The sequence below is a fragment of the Chionomys nivalis genome, chromosome 4 (genome assembly GCF_950005125.1).
Source record: "Chionomys nivalis chromosome 4, mChiNiv1.1, whole genome shotgun sequence".
NCBI classification, from domain to species: domain Eukaryota; kingdom Metazoa; phylum Chordata; class Mammalia; order Rodentia; family Cricetidae; genus Chionomys; species Chionomys nivalis.
In genome coordinates this window covers 39129062-39146804 of record NC_080089.1, presented here as the reverse complement: position 1 = coordinate 39146804, position 17743 = coordinate 39129062, and the positions used below count along the sequence as shown (strand labels likewise).

At 46.3% G+C, this 17743-nt stretch overlaps 1 protein-coding gene across 5 annotated transcripts in view; it reads left to right on the top strand.

Moving 5' to 3' along the window:
* Gramd1b (GRAM domain containing 1B) overlaps positions 1–17743 on the top strand; it is a 234047-nt gene that overhangs the window by 134663 nt on the left and 81641 nt on the right. Inside the window, exons 1-2 of one of the 5 annotated variants that reach the window (XM_057766568.1) lie at positions 5249–5338; positions 5924–5967. The exons of 2 other annotated variants lie outside the window; for them this stretch is intronic. The gene's annotated coding sequence lies outside the window, so the exon portion shown is untranslated. 2 more of the 5 variants (XM_057766566.1, XM_057766567.1) reach the window with 2 other exon arrangements.

The following is a 17743-nucleotide window of genomic DNA, read 5'->3' as shown; positions in this document are numbered from 1 at the left end:
TACCTGGAGAAGGAGAAGACAGGCGGTCTACCACTGAATAACAAGCAAGCACACATCTAACTCTAATAGTATTTGTTATATGTCTAAGCCCCTTACAGTGTTTTCTGACTTCATAAATGCTTTTGGGTTTCATAATATCCCTATCTTAATAGATAAGGAAATGGTGACACAGTCAGGCTAAGTAATTTGCCCAAAGTTACACAGAGGTGAGTGTTCGAGTCAAAATTCAAGTCTCAACATTTCCTTGTGCTCAATGCTCTACTGAAGGTTGATGGTTAACAAACAAAAGGTGAGAAAGTCACCCATGCAGACATACACCTGCAAGGGAACACCCAGGGCCCTTTCTCTCTTCCTGTTCCTCTTCCAAAGAACCTGTCTTCTAGAAGCAGAGAGAATCTACAAGAGACCTCTTAGGCTCTCCACCTTTTCAAGTTGCCTCCAGTTCTGTGCATCTCTCCCATTCTCATTGCCTTCTTTTCAGTTTACTCTCTAGAGAGAGGGCATCTGACGGCAAATTTGCAGTCTAGGCCCAGGAAAAATTAACCAGCTGCATACTCTCTAAGTAGTGCAAACATGGCTGCCAGATGCCTACGGCTCAGAACTACAACTCCCAAAATGCAGTGCGAGGAACGTTTCTCTGACCTTGGTTTGAAGCAACCACATTGGCTGCTGCCAGGAAGGCTCTTCTAACAGCAGCAGGTGCAGCATTCTGCCTCAGACTGGTGCTTAGGGAGCTGGAGACTCTATTTCCCACATCCCCTTCCACGCTGCTGTCTAAACCCGGTCTTCCCAAAGGCTTCTGGGTCTTCATCACTTCCTTTCCTTAACTTAGTGCCTAAGTGCCGCGATTAAGCCGTCAGGAAGTATTACCTAGGGTAGAGTGATTGGTAAGAATAATTGCTCTAGACGGAGAAGGTTAGAAAAGAGTGACTTTCTCTCACCCTCTCACTGAATATTAGGCGAGGTGAAATGGGTTGGAGAACAGGGAGCTTCAGGAACCTGTTTCTAAAAGCAAGTGCATAGGCGAGAGGGGTTATTTCATAGGGAATTCTATCTAGTCCTTTCTGCTTAGTAGAAGAGGTATGGATCCAGTGGCCTCTTACATACCTGGTGTCAGTTTTTCCCCTTTTAAATATAATTTCCAGTTTCTCTTTTTTTCTCAGAATTTTCTTTCTACTGTATGCACAGTACCAGATAGCGCTCTCCCTGACGCTTGAGATTCAAGGCCTGGGTTGCCTGGTGATATACGCAGGTGCTTTCTCAACACTGTGAACACATGTTCGCCTTCCAGGGATGCGTGGAAGGATCTGGTTGTTGCTGTTGTTAAGTGTTGGATTGAGGCAGAGCTTACAGTAGCCCCGGTTAGTCTGGAACTCACTCTGTAGGCCGGCTGGCCTCAAAGCTGGTGGGGATTCCTTCTGCTTCTGCCTCTTGAGAGTGTTGGGAATATGGGATTACAGGTGTGCACCCCTGTACCTGGTAATAGTTCCTTAGGAACGGAGTAGGTAGACTTGGGTCATCAGAGAAACGAGGCAGACTTTAGCGATCACAGAATTGGTTTCTGTGTGGTTTGGGTGAAACAGAGCTTCCTACGTTGTAGGTCCCGGCTTCCTGCTTTCCATCTACACATTTGATTGTCAGCTTAGACTCAGAGGGAGGATTGTAGGCCACACAAAGCCAGAGGGAGCTTGTCAGGCTCCTGGTTAGAGAGGTTGGTGAATGGGGAGCGGCACAGCCTCGGTGCTGCTGGATTTTTTAAGGAGTCTAGTAAGGGTGCTCCCACTGAGAAGGAGAAAGGCTTCTCCTCCTGCCCCCCACTGGTAGATTCAGCCGTGACCATAGAGGGGGGGCTTATAAAGATTAAGCAGAGTTTCAGAAAATTATTCGTTGACCTCAACTTTACTCCTGGGTGAAGATTTAAAAAAAAAAATGTTTTGAATTAGGAAAGCTCAACTGAGAAAGTCTAAGCAAATATCTTAAAAAAAAAAAAAGACACACTTTCCAGATCCTTAACAATTCTGACCGCAACCAGTTCAGATAAGAAAGACACAATGTGTGCTTTCATTTCATAGGCTGCTGCCCACGTTATGTGTCTGTGATGACAAGAACATGGATCTCCAGGCTCCAAGATATGTATCTCTCTCCTGCTTTAATTTTAACTGGTGTTGTTGAATTTTTGTAAGTGTCCTTGCTCTCCCTTTCTGCCTAAAGTGAACGTGAATAAATCATCGATCCTTTTTATCTAAAAAGGCGTCTTCACTGGAAGTTCTTCCCCGTCTGGATTCACATTTCCTCTGAGTCCTGGATTAGTCAGCATATCAAGGTCAGGAGACTTCCGGTTTTGTGTTTTTGTTTTTTGTTTTTTCTTTTTTTTCCAAGACAGGATTCCTCTGTGTAGCCCTGGCCGTCCTGGAACTCACTCAGTAAACCAGGCTACTCTTGAACTCAGAGATCTGCCTGCCTCTGCCTCCCAAGTGCTGGGAGTAAAGGCATGTGCCACCACTGTCAAGCTACAGGAAATTTCTTTAAATGGGCACGCTAACTGTTTTGATGCTCTCAAGCCCCCTCTTCCAAATCAAATTCAGTTTTTGATTATGTTTGATCTCATAATTTGCTATCTTAAGAGAAAATCTCAAAGGTAATTATGGATCAATTGCCATTTTGTATATTTTTAAAATTAAAAGGTGTATTTCATTTATCACTATTATTATGTGTGTGTGTGTGATGTGTTTGTATATGAGTGCTAATGCACACATGGACATCAGAGGACAATTTTCCTTACGCTGTGGTTTCTGGGAATTGAACTTGACCCATCAGTCTTCTGTGTAAGTACTTTTACCTGCTGAGCCATCTTGCTAGTTAGTTATCCATTGTTTCTTTCAGCTGCTCTTGGCTGTAAATTCGAGTTAGTTTTTATTTGGGGAGGCAGGGTTATGCTGCTCAGGCTGGCCTCAAACCTGCTGTGTGGCGAGGATGATCTTGAACTTTGGATCCTCTTGTCTCCAGCTCCTAAATGCTGGGACTGCTGTCTGTATTTTATTACTAAGTTTTTAAAGTGCTAGGGATTGAACCCAGGGCTTCGTGACAGGACACAAGCATTCTACCAACTGACCTACATTCTCCACCTCTCACTTGGCCTTAATTGATATCTCTAAATCTTCAGTAATTGGGAGCAGACTGAGAAGGTACAGAGAAGTGGTGGGGAATTGGGATTAGGAGATCCGTGGAGGAAGGTATGCACCCTGTTCTTAAGAGGCTGAGTCCTGTTTCCAGTTGCTTACTGTGTGACCTTGACAGCTTCAAGGCTCAGATTAATCATCTCTGGAGATCATGTATCTCTAGGGTATACAAGGGTTTTGGAGACACAAATTATGGAGTCCTGTGAAAATGAAGAGTGGGCAGTTTTATTGCTGTGGTCATTAGGCCAGACTCCTGAGCACTGATGAGTACTGGGAATGGTGTTTGTGTGGTGATGTTTTGAGAAAGAAAATTGAGTCACTTCCTCTTTAATGAAATGGCAGTAATTCAAAACATTAAAAAAAAAAAAAAAGCAAAAAAGCTGTTCCCCTTAAGGGCTATGCCCACCATGATTGATTCAAACAACCACGACCAAAAATGGGATCTGGAGTTAAGACTTCATGGCTCTTAGATTGACTTGTTTAGTTACATGGCTCATATATTGGTATGTTTTTCTTACTAAGTCTTTCTCAGGGGAGTGGATGGCAAAGGAGATGTCCAGGGACGTGCAGGCCAGATTGCAGTTGCTGGGTTATGGACACTTTGATGTGTTCCTTGATGATGATTCAGTGTCAGGAGTACTTCCCATCAGGCAGAAGAGCAGGCTGAGCTAAACAAGTCTGCTGTTCTGGAGGGCCAGATATATATGTATTTATCAGCATATAGACACAGTCTCCTTGCTCGCCCAGGTAATATTTGTGAAACATGAGCATTCTTCGATCAGAAGCGTCACATCTTTCTGTAACCAGCCATGTTAGCCTTGCCTCCTGATTCTCTTTTTGTGTTACTCCATGGGTTTCTGTGCCTGCTTGAACTCCTGACTGAGAAGTTGGGCTTGAACTAAGGAAGGTAATAAAAAAAAAAAAAGAATGAAGAGAAGCTGGAGAGGAAGTGGACACGTCATCACTCTGCTCGTGGCTTTTTTTTTCCACTCGAAGTTAATGTCTGATCTTTGCCTTCCTGGATTTTCCTTTGGTCTAGGGGATGGATTTTGAGCAGTCTAGGGAGGAAGGTAGGAGTTGGGGAAAAAAAAGACAGATCATTTCTCTAAGAACTATACCTTTTGGGGGAGTATAATTATATCTTAAAAATTACATTTATTGGGTCTGTGCTTGCCCATACATGGCATAGCACTCAGTGTAGAGGTCAGAGGACAACGTGTGGAGATCTGTTCACTCCGTCATGTGTGTCCTGGGGACTGAACCCGGTTTTTCAGGTTTGTCAACAAATTCCTTACTCACGGAGCCATCTCCTTAGCCCAATAGTAGTTTTCTAGAAGTCAAAGCCTATGTGGAGATGACCTCTGGAGGCTGATATTCTTGCATTGACCCACTAATTTTTTTTTTTCTTCTGGGACTTGGATCCATACTTTGTAAAGTGTATCTGTAAGCTTCCATTTTTTGGAAAAACTCTATGGGCTTGACATACTGGACAAAAGGGTCATCCATACGTTTAGGTCAGGGGAGCCTTGCTGGTGGGGAGAAAATGCCCACAGGGGGGACGGAAGCATGCTTGAGGACTTGGGTCTGTTTTTTCCACATATTATTTTTCTGTGGGGAAGAACACCTTACAGCTGCCCCAGGAAGGTCAGCGCCTCCAACCAAGTGCCCTCTTAGGGATGCTGCTCTCTTTTACCGGAGCTGACTGCGGCCGACAGGATGTGTCCTCTGAATACTGGCAAGGTGCTGTGAGAGTTCCGCTCTTTCCTGGCACTGTCAGCAGCGTGCTCCTTCTTCCCTGAGGCTGGGAGTACTCCGGCCAGTTCCCTTTGCCTAGCGGCCCCCTGACAGATAGCGCCTACCCCGAGCTGCTTGCTCCAAAGGCTGGAGAGGAAGCTGTCGTGGCTGCAAGCTGAGCTGACTGTCCCTGCTGGGCAGAAAACCTAGAGTGATGAATGGGGCTGGATGAAGTCATCCTGCTCCACCAATCAGGCTGCTCCAACGGAGCTAGGGGCCTCTGCAGATCCAGCCCGCTGTCTGCAGCTCTCATGTACCTTTAGACAGAGGCTGGGAGTCTCTGGGAGTGGAGTTGGCAGGCGGTGTGTGAACCGCCCGCCCCTGGCTTCTGTGTAGGCCTCAGTCAGTCTGAATGTTATTGCAAGGTGAGTGGCTTCACTGGGGGAGTTCCTTTCCCTTTGCCTTCTCCACTTTGCTGTGCCACTCAGCTCTGTGCCTCCAGCTCCTCCTGGCACAGCACCTCCCCGCTGCTTCCATTTGAGTGCCTGCACCTTCACACCTGTCCCCACCAACCCAAGCCTTTGCCCTCCCTTCTACCCCAGCACTGGTTCAGCATCTTCCAGCCCACATGTGCTCCTAGTCCTCATTTCTGGGTACCAACTGACAGTGATGGGGGGCAGGGCCTCTATTCTGCATCCTCTCCCCCAGCAGAGGGAGCCTGGGGAGACCCACACTGGCCTTCTGAGACCAGGTAGCAGGGGAGGGGAAATGGACTGACTTGGGGCTCATGGGCATTTGTGGGGCTACATACAGACTGCCTGCTTCCCCAACTGACCGGGAGACTCAGGATGCTTTCCTCCATTGCCAACAGAGGAGGTCCCAGGGGGGCCTCTGGAGAATGGAAGTAGGTCCCATCCTCCTGGCCTTCCTTCCAGAGGGGTGGTGTCCTCTTTCTGGGTGGACATTTGTGACTCTGCCTTTTCTCCCTGGATGGTGCTGCTGCTCCCTAGGCCAAGCCGGGATCATGGATCCGGCCGACGTGGCGACTGCAAAGGTAGGATGGAAATGCTGCCGGCCGCACTGTGCGTAAGTGGTTTCCCTCTGCGAGTTCCGCCTTTGGTTCACTTTCTCTCCCCTCCTCTCCCTCAGCTAGCACTCAGGAGCAGTCAGGACTGTGTCAGTACAGGGAAATGACCTCAGGAGAAGGGTGGGTGTGCCTGGTGCTCCACAGCCCACTGGCCACCTCCTGTGTCCACACATCAGAGCCTGTGGATGGAAGAGGTTAGGAGGGTGGCTGTGCCTAGGGCATTTGCCTGGCCTCACTTTTCCATGTCTTTTTCTTTAGCTATTCTTCAGTGTTCTGTTCTTATCTTTGCCCTGTCTCCTTTTGCCTTCTGCTTCTGCTTCTTCCTGAGTCTCTTGCTCCATGGGTTTATCCCGACACTGGCAACCTTGTGCTTCTCCTTCTCCTGCTGTTGTGTAAGGGCTGAGAGGAGTTGTGAGCTGAAGACTCAGGAGCAGAGACACCTTATCCGGTAGCAGACATTGGCCTTGGGATTGGTGAGGCCGTGGTGCCCGAGTGGCAGTTGCTGTGCTGTCCCCTCCCTCCTGGGAGGCCCAGTGTCACACAGGTCTGAGCCTCCAGAGAACTGTGGCTGGGTACTGTACCTGTGGTCCTGGACACACTAGAGGGCGTTGTTGAGTAGCGTTCTTATTCTCCTGACTGCTGCTGGCAATTAGGAATTTGTTTTTCTGTGTTTTTTTTCCAACACAGGACCTGAACCATTGGGAGTGGATGGGGTATTGCAGGAGGGGAGTCTCAGCAGCCCCTCCCCAACCCCTGTGTGTGTGTACAGAGACACCTGTACTCTGGCCTTTGCAGGTTTGGCCGGATGGCAGGGTCTCCATTCTCACAGAGGTGGAAGACCCGGAGAGGCTCAGACTTCTGGAGCAGGTTGGGTCCCCTGTGATGTGTATGACTGTGATTATGAGAAAGGAGGCCTGAGTAGCCAGAATGCTGTAAGCAGAACTGCCTGGACAGGTCTCTTGGAATACAGATCTTAGTGATTCTTCCATCCCTATGTGCTGCATGGTCGGAACCAAGTTCCTTAACCTCTCTGAGCTTTTCATCTTCTAGCCTATTCCAAGGTGAAAATGACATTTATCTGTTGTTCATATCGGATGAGATCTGTCACACACTTGGAGAGGAGCTAGGGAAAAGAACTGAGTGAGAACAGATCTCCCAGGACTGCCCAGGGTGCTGTGACCCCTTCCTCCTTGGTAGTGTGCACCGGCAGCTGTGGGACCAGGCATCTCTGCCGTGTCTGGGTTGCTGTGTGCAGTTTGCCGTCTGGTTGGAATGCTGCTGTCCCTGATGTGTGTGATGCTGAGGTCAGTGAGTGACCTAGCTCTTGAAGCTGTAAGTGGTCTGTCGTCAACCTACTGGCTCTTGGGCCATACTAGTAGGATAAAGCCTGGGCAAGGGGTGGTCTTGGGGGGCCCTAGGTTCTGGAGTTAGTTTGGAGAGAGGTGGTTGTGTTGTGTCCATACTTGCATGTGGAGGTAGAAGCAGACAGAGCTCTGTTTTTCTTAGGCCTTTCTACTCTTCCGTCTAGATCTCAGGTCATCTGGGGTAAAAGCAGAACTCAGATGGATCATTCCTGAGGTTAGCATTTGCCCGCAGGTTCTGGACCACAAAGTTGCTGGAACTGAGAGTACTCAACCTGGGAGCTTCTTTAGCTTTCTCTAATTCAAGCTCTGTGGAACAGCTCTTTCAGGCATCTTCCCTCTTGGCTTGTGGATCATCAAGCCACAACTGGGCTTTATAGTAGAGGGTCCATAAGCCTCCTGCACTCTGACTCAGAACTTTATACAGTATAACTTATGTGGTTTTAGGAAGATACCACCCATGATTTCCATTACTTCTACACAAAGTTTAGAATTCAAAGTTGAACAGTCTTAAATTGATCCAAGATGTTCCTTCCACGAGGAGCTTGGTTGTGTAGGTCCGGGAGAAGGCCCGAAGCCCAGATCAGAGACACTATGGTATGACTGGATTCCCTGGACCCATGAGAATGTATAAAAGCCTGCAAATAGCTGAATAAAAATTCATATTATGACTCATGGGTCTAAATACACGTAAATGCACCTTCTTACCTTAGCTTTCCATGTTTTATTGCTGACGTGTGGCTTTCAGAATTCCCCCCAGCTTCAACACACTGGGCTAAGTTACTACAGAATGAAACAGCTTTTTGATGGGGGTGTGGCCAGTTCTGATGACAACATCCTTTTTCGATTATGTTCATTTCCTGGAGGAGGGCTTAGAGGTGTGACTTCATTTCCGGGAGTCTGGATTCTGAGACTACCTTTCCGTGACACTGCCTGTTTCTGTTTAAGGTTTTGGTTTAAGACTGTGATATTTCACATCTTGATCTGTCAAGATACATATTGTGCTTAGTTTTTAATCTCTTGGGAAGAAAGACTAGAAGCATTTATGAATCCTTCAGTAAAGGTGTACTAAATGCCACTTTGATGGCGGTAGAGTCAAGTGTGGGGTTTCAGAGAAGAATTGCACATAGTTACTGTGGGTGGGTGCTTACCAGTTTTGTGGGGAGGCAGCTAGGTAAACAAATTATGGCAGTACAAGATAATGAGGGTCAGCTGGGCCTGGTGACACACATCTTTAATCCCAGTACTTAGGAAGAAGAGACAGGCAAATCTCTGAGTTTGAGGCTGGTCTGGTTTACATAGAGAATTCCAGAACGGCTAGAGTTTTCGAATAGAGAAACCCTGTCTCAAAAAGCCAAAACAACAACAATAACAATAACAAAGACAAAAACAAAACAAGGTAATGAGCAGAAGAGAAACGGCTGTCACCGGGGGAGCACAGAAGTACTTCTTGACTGGGCAGCCTGTGAAGGGAAGTGGCTATGGGGTAGATCACAGGGAAATGGAACAGCTATGGGTGGAGGTGGATTCTAGCATGTTTACTGTCTGTTTCATTGGGGTGGCTCATTTACAGTTTCAGAGGTTCAGCCCATTATCATGGTGGGGAGCATGGTGGCATGCACGCAGACATGGTGCTGGCTACATCTTGTTCAGAAGGCTACAGAAAATGGACTGTGACCTTGAGTGAGACTTAAGCAAAAGAGACCTCAAAGCCTGTCCCCACAGTGAGGACACTTCCTCCCACAAGGCCACACCTTGTTGAACATTGAGGTCTTTGCAGTGAGTTACCTTGGCCTTTGCTGGTCTGTTTCCTGGTGAATAACACCAAAGAGCCACCGTGGAGACTCAAGGACATTGCTAAGCTGAGATGAATGACCACTGATGGCTGCTGCTTTGGTGGGGGCCTTCTAGACAGTAGGGGGAGCCAGCAAGCTGGTGTCTCCATGCTTGGGGTTTAGCGTTGTGTAGAAGACAGGCAGAAGAGGAAATGAAAAACACAAGCCTGGGCTAGAAATGTCCTGAAGCCTCATAGTAGTGAGGTAGCTGAAAAGCTGGGGACAGGGACTCTGAGCTGTCATCAGACCAGCTTAGGAAGAAGACCCTCGCGCTCCCCATTGGACACATATGATAGTTTCCTCATCTCTCATGTTGATAGCTCCAGCTTTGATATTTTATTTAGTTATCAGTGGACTGCTCTTTTTTTAGTTAGGGTTTCAAAAAGAATAGCCCAGGCTATCTTGAAACTCACTATGTCAGACTGGCCTTAAATTCAAAATATTCTACCTGCCTTAATCTACTTATTGTTAGGATTATAGGCATGAAGTACCATACCTGGCTCATTTTATTTTTTACATATTGGACTTTCTCTGTTAGACCACGAACTCCTTAAAGACTGAGTTTTACTGTTCTTAGTAGGCAAGAGTACAGCTTCAGACAGAAAGATGCGGACCGATGGGTAAAAAAAATGCTGGCCCAAGATAAACTTTAGCCCTAGCTTGGAGCACGGCACCTATTACCTAATTAGAATGGGAGGTAAGATCAAGGGCATCTAAGGTGAGTTCTCTGTCTCTGAATAGCTGACTGGATCACTGATGGTGCCATTCATTGAAGTATTGCAGCAGGTCAGTCAGAAGGTATAGACCCAGGCTTAGATAACCTGAGTGCCGGGAGGCATCTTGGTGAAACTGTTCAGGAGCAGTGGGACTCTGTGGCTGAGGTTAAGGGAGTGGTTGTAGGATAGCCCGCATAAACTTGGGTGTCACCAGCATATCTTCAAGGCATTGTTAAAGCTTTCGTGTACTCGTTAGGGACCTCTGTGACCCAGACGGTGTTTGTCTTAGGGTTTCTATTGCTGGGAAGAGGCAACCCCATCGTGGCAACTCTTATTAGGAAAACTTGAGATGGATCACTCACAGTTCAGAGGTTCAGCCCATGTTCGTGGTGGGGAGCATGGTGGCATGCACGCAGACATGGTGCTGGCTACATCTTGTTCAGAAGGCAACACGAAATGGACTGTGACCCCGAGTGAGACTAAGCAAAAGAGACCTCAAAGCCTGTCCCCACAGTGAGGACACTTCCTCCCACAAGGCCACACCTCCTAGTAGTGCCGCTCCCTGTGAGCTTACGGGGGGCCAATTTAAGTCAAATACCATAGCACTGAATGGCAGAGGCTCTCAGAAGATCCTGTCTCAGTCCTCAGTCTCCTATAGTGGATCATGAACTCTTAGAATCACAGTAGCCTTCTTCTAGAGGGAGATATTTCCAGATTTTTACTGAATCCATGAAAGGTAACCAAATTAAGATATAAAATTACCACTGGCCCTACTTAATATTTAAGACATAGTTTAACACAAAATTAAAAAGGAGGTACTATTGAAAATTAAATAATTGATTACATTGATCCTTTTAAAACTCACTATGTTTCTCTAACTATTCCTAAGCTTCATCATGGGGGCCAGGTCTTGGGTATATACCTTTAATCCCAGCACTTGGAGACAGAGGCAGGAGGATTTCTATGAGTTTGAGGCTAGCCTTGTCTACATAGTGAGTTCCAGGATAGCCAGGGTTACATTTTAAGACACTGTCTCAACCAAACCAAAACAATCCTTTCTGATAATCCATACCAGCCTTTGGTGCCCCATAGCCCCATAATCACCAAATATGACCTGTGGCGTAATTTCAAAAGGCAGTGGGTGCATTTGCTAAGGACACCAGCTACAGGACGAAGGAAACTGAACTATTAGGATCCTTGTAGTAGGCTGGTCTAATGTCTACTGGAATGTTGAAAGAACCCTTAGGTGGATCTAGGCCCCCACCCTCAACCCCCACACCTGCTGCCTTCTCAGTCCTATGCAGAGATAAGAACATGTCCTGCTGGTGGAAAGTGAGACATTCAAAGTCCACGCTCATGCGGTTCAGTCTGCTGCATCCCCAAAAGCCTGTATTCATCGGCAGTGATGGTAGCAGAACACGTATCTGCATTATTTCTGGAACTGCCGTACAAGTAGGGAGTTGCCGTGTCGGTAAAGAATGGCAACACATACTGGATACCTTTTCTGGCCAGCGCTTTCATGTGCAGAGAAGACTAATCAAGAAATATGTATTGCAAAGTGACTTAGTGTAGGTTAGCTGAGCATTCTGCCGCGACTTGTCAGCTGATAAATTAGCATAGTGATTACAAACTGTGTTCATTTGGAAAGACAGAGGTAATGTGTCTTGACTAGATATGCCTCTCCCTGTGAATTACTGATCTATACTTTGTTATTTAGTTAATGCCATGTCTTATCCTTTTTAAAATTAGAGGCCAAGGAGTTCATCGGGCCTGTCTTTGCAATGCTGTTATGCTGTCCCTGCGTCACGGGCATAGTACCCACTGACCTAAAAAGTATCACACACCCAAAAGGCACAAAAATCTCCAGGTTATTTATAATACTTAATTCTGTGGAAATTCTCTGTAAATTGATGTTCTGATGTATTTTTTAGGCATTGCAGGTATAGGTGGTCCCTAACACAGCCTAACAGGAATGATTTGGAAAAGGTAGAGAAAACGCATGCCAGCAGGGATAGCTGAGGAGCCGTTGGCTCTTCTAGAGTGTGGCGGTGGATCTGCAGACACTGGTTTAGATATTCCCGTAGATGCTGTTCAGCCCTTGCGTGCTCTGTGTATGTCATGGGCTCCTGACAGCCTGGCGGTACTGTCACCATTGCCTTTCTGAATAAGTGATGGAGGCTTAGAGAAATAAGTGAACTTTCTTAAGGCCATGTGGCTATGAAGTACAGAGTTGAATTGATGTCTGATTCTAGAACCTGCATCTCTATTCCCCTGGGACTAAGGTGAGGCTGGGGACAGTTGAGGATGTGTCTCCTCTAGGCTCGTTGTAGGGACAAGCCACTTCTTGGCCAACAAGAGATTCCTTCGCCATCTCCTTGGCCAGGAGACTTCAACTGTGAAAGTGTGGAACCCTCAATTCATCTGCCATTCGTCCCCTGCCCTGCCCCCCACGGCAGTCCTCATGTACCTTCTGGCTTTGTTGGAAAGGAGAAATGTTCATGTTGGGGGAGGGGGCAAGCAGCTGCTGGCTGTGGGTGGCTAGGTGTTCCCTCCTGGGGGAATCAGAGCCTGTGAGGCCCTGCCTGGCTTCTCACACTGATTCACCCGGAGGTTGTCCTGAGCCTAGAGGAGCAGCAGGCCATTACAAATCTGCCCGCCTATTCCTGTGGCAGGGGTCAGGTGTGTTCCTGCCGTGTGCGACCTTAGAATGCTGAAGGGAGGCCAGTGCCCCCCCCCTTTTTGTTTGGTGGGGTAGGGTTTCTCTGGTGGGGGAAGCTCTGGCTTCCTTGGAGCTGCCCTTCTGTCTATGGGCAGAAGAGGTCCTGTGAGCCAAGACATGGGGATGTGTCTGGCATGCAGATAAACCAAATCTGAGGCAAGTGGGTGAGCCTTTTGGGAAGTGGGAGTGTGTTTCCAAGGGGATGAGAAAGTGGGATGGAAAACTGAGGGTCATCTTTGAGAGCTCCTATGACAGAACCAAGGACCTGTCTTGTGTCATCAAGACCGTTTCCTTGGAAGAGGATTGCCAAGTTGGGTGTCATGGTGTAAGTACCTCAGTACTCAGGAGGTAGAGGTAGAAGGGTCACCTCCAGTTCAAGGCCAGCCTGGGCTACCAAGTGAGACCTTCCTTGTCTTTTTAAATGTATGTCAAGAGCATGGAAAAGAAAAAGAAGCTTAGCTGGGTTCTCAGCCAGCATGAGTGTAGCAGATCTAACAAGGCCACACCTCCTAATCCTTCCCAAACAGTTCCACCAGCTGGTGACAAAGTATTCAAATATATGAGCCCATGGGGACCGTTCTCATTTAAACCTCCACAACAGCATTCTTTGGACTTACTCAGGGTCTTGGTCCCAGGATGCTCTGCTTCTCAAATCTACCAGTGTTCAAGTCTATGTGAAGTGGCATGTTTATATAAATATGTATTCATATTAAATCGTCTCTAGGTTACTTTCATTACCTAATGCAATGTGAATACTAGGTAATTGGTTGTTATATTGTATCATTTAAGACATGAACTCAAGCATGTTCACATGTAAACATGCAGCTTTTCTCAGCATGTGTTGTAGCCAAGGTTGGAATCCTGTATGCAGGACCTATGAGGGCAGAGGGCCTTAGTACCACTTACCCTGAAACTGGTGGTAACTGGTAGTGTTGGGGAAAAAAAAACAAAAATTGGACATCACCAAACCCTGGTTTCTTCCTCAAACCAGTGTTAATTCTTTCCTGTTCAATTTTGTTTAACTTTCAACTGGGTCACCTGAGGTCTATGAAACAACATATATGCACCCCCACTTAACATTCTGGAGTGGTGTGTTGTCTGTCCTTGGCAGCCCTGGTCCTGCTTTCCCTTTCCTGGGGGCAGGATGGAAGCTAGAGTTGATTGGAGTCTGGTTTTGGCTTTGCTCCTGCTGTTGTTGCCTGAAGGAGCATTCTGGATTAACAGATTGTGAAGGGGGAGCAGAGAAGGCTGGGAAGAGGAAGTGGTTTTTGTCTTTTTTTTTTTTTTTTTTTTAAATATATCAATTTCAGGACCTTAAGTGAATCCCTGGGGTCACAGAGGCAGAAGGAAACACTCTAGACACAAAAAGTCTGGCTTACTTTGCCTACAGGTCTGTCAACCTCTACCAGCCTCCTGCACAGCGCTGGCTCCATGGGATGTGGGGCTAGAGGGCTGGGGTGTGGGTATTAAGGACAAGGGGGGTGCTCAGGAGGCTCCAGGCTGAGAGCTGACACAGATGAACAGACCAGAAGGCAAGGCCAATGCCTACAGCCTACACTATCACCCCAGAACCTGTGACTAATAGTGGCAGAGGGTGGGGAGTGGTGAGTGCGGAGGCAGGGAGGAGGGAGGGGGAGGAACAGGGAAGTGGTAGGGAGCACCTGATCAGTGCAGCCCTGGCCATCTGCCGGCCCCTCACACAGCCTCTATTGACTGCAGTTTGGAGTTTGGAAGAGGATTCTGGCTAGGGGATGATGAGGAGGTTTGTTGTTGAAATGGAGTGTTGGGGAGGCTCTGCCCTCCCCCACTGCTCTCTCCTGTCTTGCTTGCTTCCTGACCTCCAAAATGCTCCTTAAATATAACACTCTCAGCGCCTGATGACTCTCCTGCCGGAGCTTGGAGCTTTGATTCCCCAGCGTGTGACTGCAGCACGGCTCTGTCCCAGTTTTGCCAGCAGCTAGAGGCATGCCGCTCTATTGCAGCTAGCTCTGCTGCCTGGAGAAGGAATGGGCCGAGAGACTGCGGCCAGAGTCTGAGGACTTGAGATACAAGGAGAGCCTCAGGGATCTCGCCATTCATTTTCTGCTCTAGATACAGAACTATTTGCTTGGAGTGACTTAGCAAGGTCAGGAGGTGGCCCAACCTTCTGCTCTTGGGAAAGGACTCTCATGGGGAGATGAAGTCCAAAGTCTTGAATACACCCTTGACTTCTTCTAGTTGTCCAAATCTGTCTATGGACCCTGACTGTTGATAGACGGTTCTGGACTTGGCTTTGGCCAAATCTTGGGTATGTGGATGGGGCATGCTCCAGCTGAGTCACTTTTCCAGTCCTTATCTGCAGATGAGGCAAGAAATGCCAATCATTGCTTTTGTTTGGTTAGACAGGAAAGAGCACCAGGGTGTTGGAAACCTCAACACTTGGAGGAGGCCAAGACCCCCCCCAAAAAAAAAAATCAAAGCAGGTAAAATAAAAATAAATTTTTTCTATCTTTTGGAAGAGCTACCTTAAAAGGCTTAGAGTAACACAAGCCAACTTTATGATCATCAAATGGGTATCTATGAGCTACAGCCCCAAACAAGTTTTGAACCATGAATAATATAAAACACTGTCACGGTCAGACCTCGCCCCATATCAAAGAAGACTGATGTAGGAGTGGTTTCAGATTGCTCTGTTTTCCTAAATGTGTTTTCATAAGCACTGAGAAGATATAGAAGGATATTTACAAGGTATAAAATATATTCTAGAAAACTTATTGACAGGGAACCACTTTTAATTGTCATATTCCAATTCAGAGAGAAAAGGTAAAGACAATGCAAATTAGGCATAAAGCATAGAGAAGAGAAAAGCTCCTCTCGGCTAACACCGGTCCCTTGGCCAACTTTCTGAAGGACTTGTTATTTTCTTTATTGCTTGCTCTTTTCTTCAACGTCAAGGTTTAGGATTAGTTTTTTATTGTATGGATATAGAATATAGGTATGCGTTTTATTCTTCGTATGTTTACAGGAGAATATATAAAATCTTCACCGACTCCTGTTTTCTTCAGTGTTGTGTTTCTGAGACTTACCCACCCTGTTGTAGATTGCAGTACTGTGCATGTTCAGTGCTGTATAATACTCCACACGAAAATACTACAGTTACCTCTGCTTTTCGTACGGGTCCTCATTATTAGATGGTGTGTACTGTATTGAGATTCTTGTGTGTGCAAGGTTTTGTGTAATTTACTTTCACCAGTGTGGTAGAATGGCCCATAGTATTGCTCACTCTTCCATAATTGAGTAGTTGCGTCAATATGCCCTTCCACTAGCTCTTTCTCAATACTTGATATTATTTGATTTAAAAATTTTGGCCAGTCACATAGATGGGTCTGAAGTGGCATTGTGTTAATTTTCTTAATTTGTATTTTTCCCGAGTTCTTGTGAAAGGTGTGGACCTATATTCAAATGTTTATTATTTCCTCCTCTGGAAGCCCTCATTCAAAGCTTTTGCCTATTTTCCTTGTACTTATTTCTCATGGATTTATAGGAGTTTTTAATAAACATCCAAACGGTCCTTTTCTCAATATGTGTTACACATATTTCCTCCTAGCAAAACCTTTGCAACCTCCTTCCTCAGCTTTCCTTTGAATGACAGGAAGTTGGTCAGGTATCCTTTTCTTTTGCAGGTGTGTGTGTGTGTTTGTTTGTTTGTTTGAGGGAGAGAGAGAGAAAGAAAGAGAGAGAGATTTGTTTAGGAAATTCGTACACTCTAACTACCAAGTTGCTAGGAAGCTCAGTCCGAGGACCACTTGTTCTGTCCATTGTTGTAGATCAAGGTTTAGGACTGGCCTGACTGCTTTCAAGTTCATCATTATGATGAGATGTGACCAAACAAGAGCCTGGGGGGTCCACTGTACCAGGAACGTGAGGTGTAGCCAAGCAGGAAGCCATCTGGGCAATGCCACTGTATTACAAAATCTCCTTTAAAACCCTACCACTAGTGGGCTTTTAGAGTTTCTCTCTGTGCTTTGAGGTCATGAGAACTAAAGCCCAGGCTCATTTGTTTCTGCCGTCGCTAAGTGTTTGAACTTTACATATTCCTAACTTTTTGGGTTTTGGCGTTTTAAAATAATTTCTTTTTTTGGCTTTCTGTTTTATAGTCTGTAGGGTCACCTTGCCAGATAAAGAATCCTTCAGAGTCTAGTTTTCTCTACAACAATTTGTGCGCTTTCAGATACATAAGTGTTATGGAACAGCCAGCCCATGGAGAGGCGGGTGGCATCAGGAGAAGGCACACGCTCATTTTTAAAACTTAGGCCAGTGTGCTCCATTTCCCAGGGAGGGAACTGTTCTGGTCATACAGAATTCTGTCCACAAGAAGGTAAGGCAGGGAGACTCCATAAGATGAACATTTGTCTGTCTCTCGTGGTCTCCATCATGAATTTATACCAGGAATATGAAGTGTTCTGTGTCTTGTTAGCCATGTTTGGATATTATTTGGAGGGTCTTCGTTATGGCCTGAAAAACATGGCATTGGTTTTCAGAGCACTAGGAAAAATTCTTGATCCACAGCCAAAGGGAATCTGTGGGGTGATTGTCACCCGTCCCACAAGACCTCCATATCACACACACTGGCACTCAGCACTCACTAGTAACGAAGAGGCTGACTTGGTTTAGTCTTTGTCTTGAACTTTTAAACCAGCATGTCTGAGAGAAAAAGTGTGTATGGTGTGTGTGTACACATGTGCATGTGTATTCATGCATACTTACCTGTTATTCATATGTGAAGTCAAGTTGGTGTTAAGTATCTTCTGTAATTTTCACTATTTTGGTTTTGAGACAGAGCCTCTCATTGGTCCTGGAATTCACTGATTTTGTTGGTCAGCAAAGCCAGGGATCTGCTTGCCTCCATTCTGCCAGCTCTGGGATTCCAATGTGAGCTTCTGTGTCTGCTGCTACACTGGTGCCAGGGGTGGGAACTCTGGACCTTCTACTTGGGCCAGAAGTCATCTTTATCTTTGGAGCCATGAGCCATTTCCTTTCCCTAAGCTTATTTATTTATTATTTAATAAACATGCATAGGTACTGAGTTTGGAGATTAATATGGCTATATTCATATCACCGACTTTCTTCTCC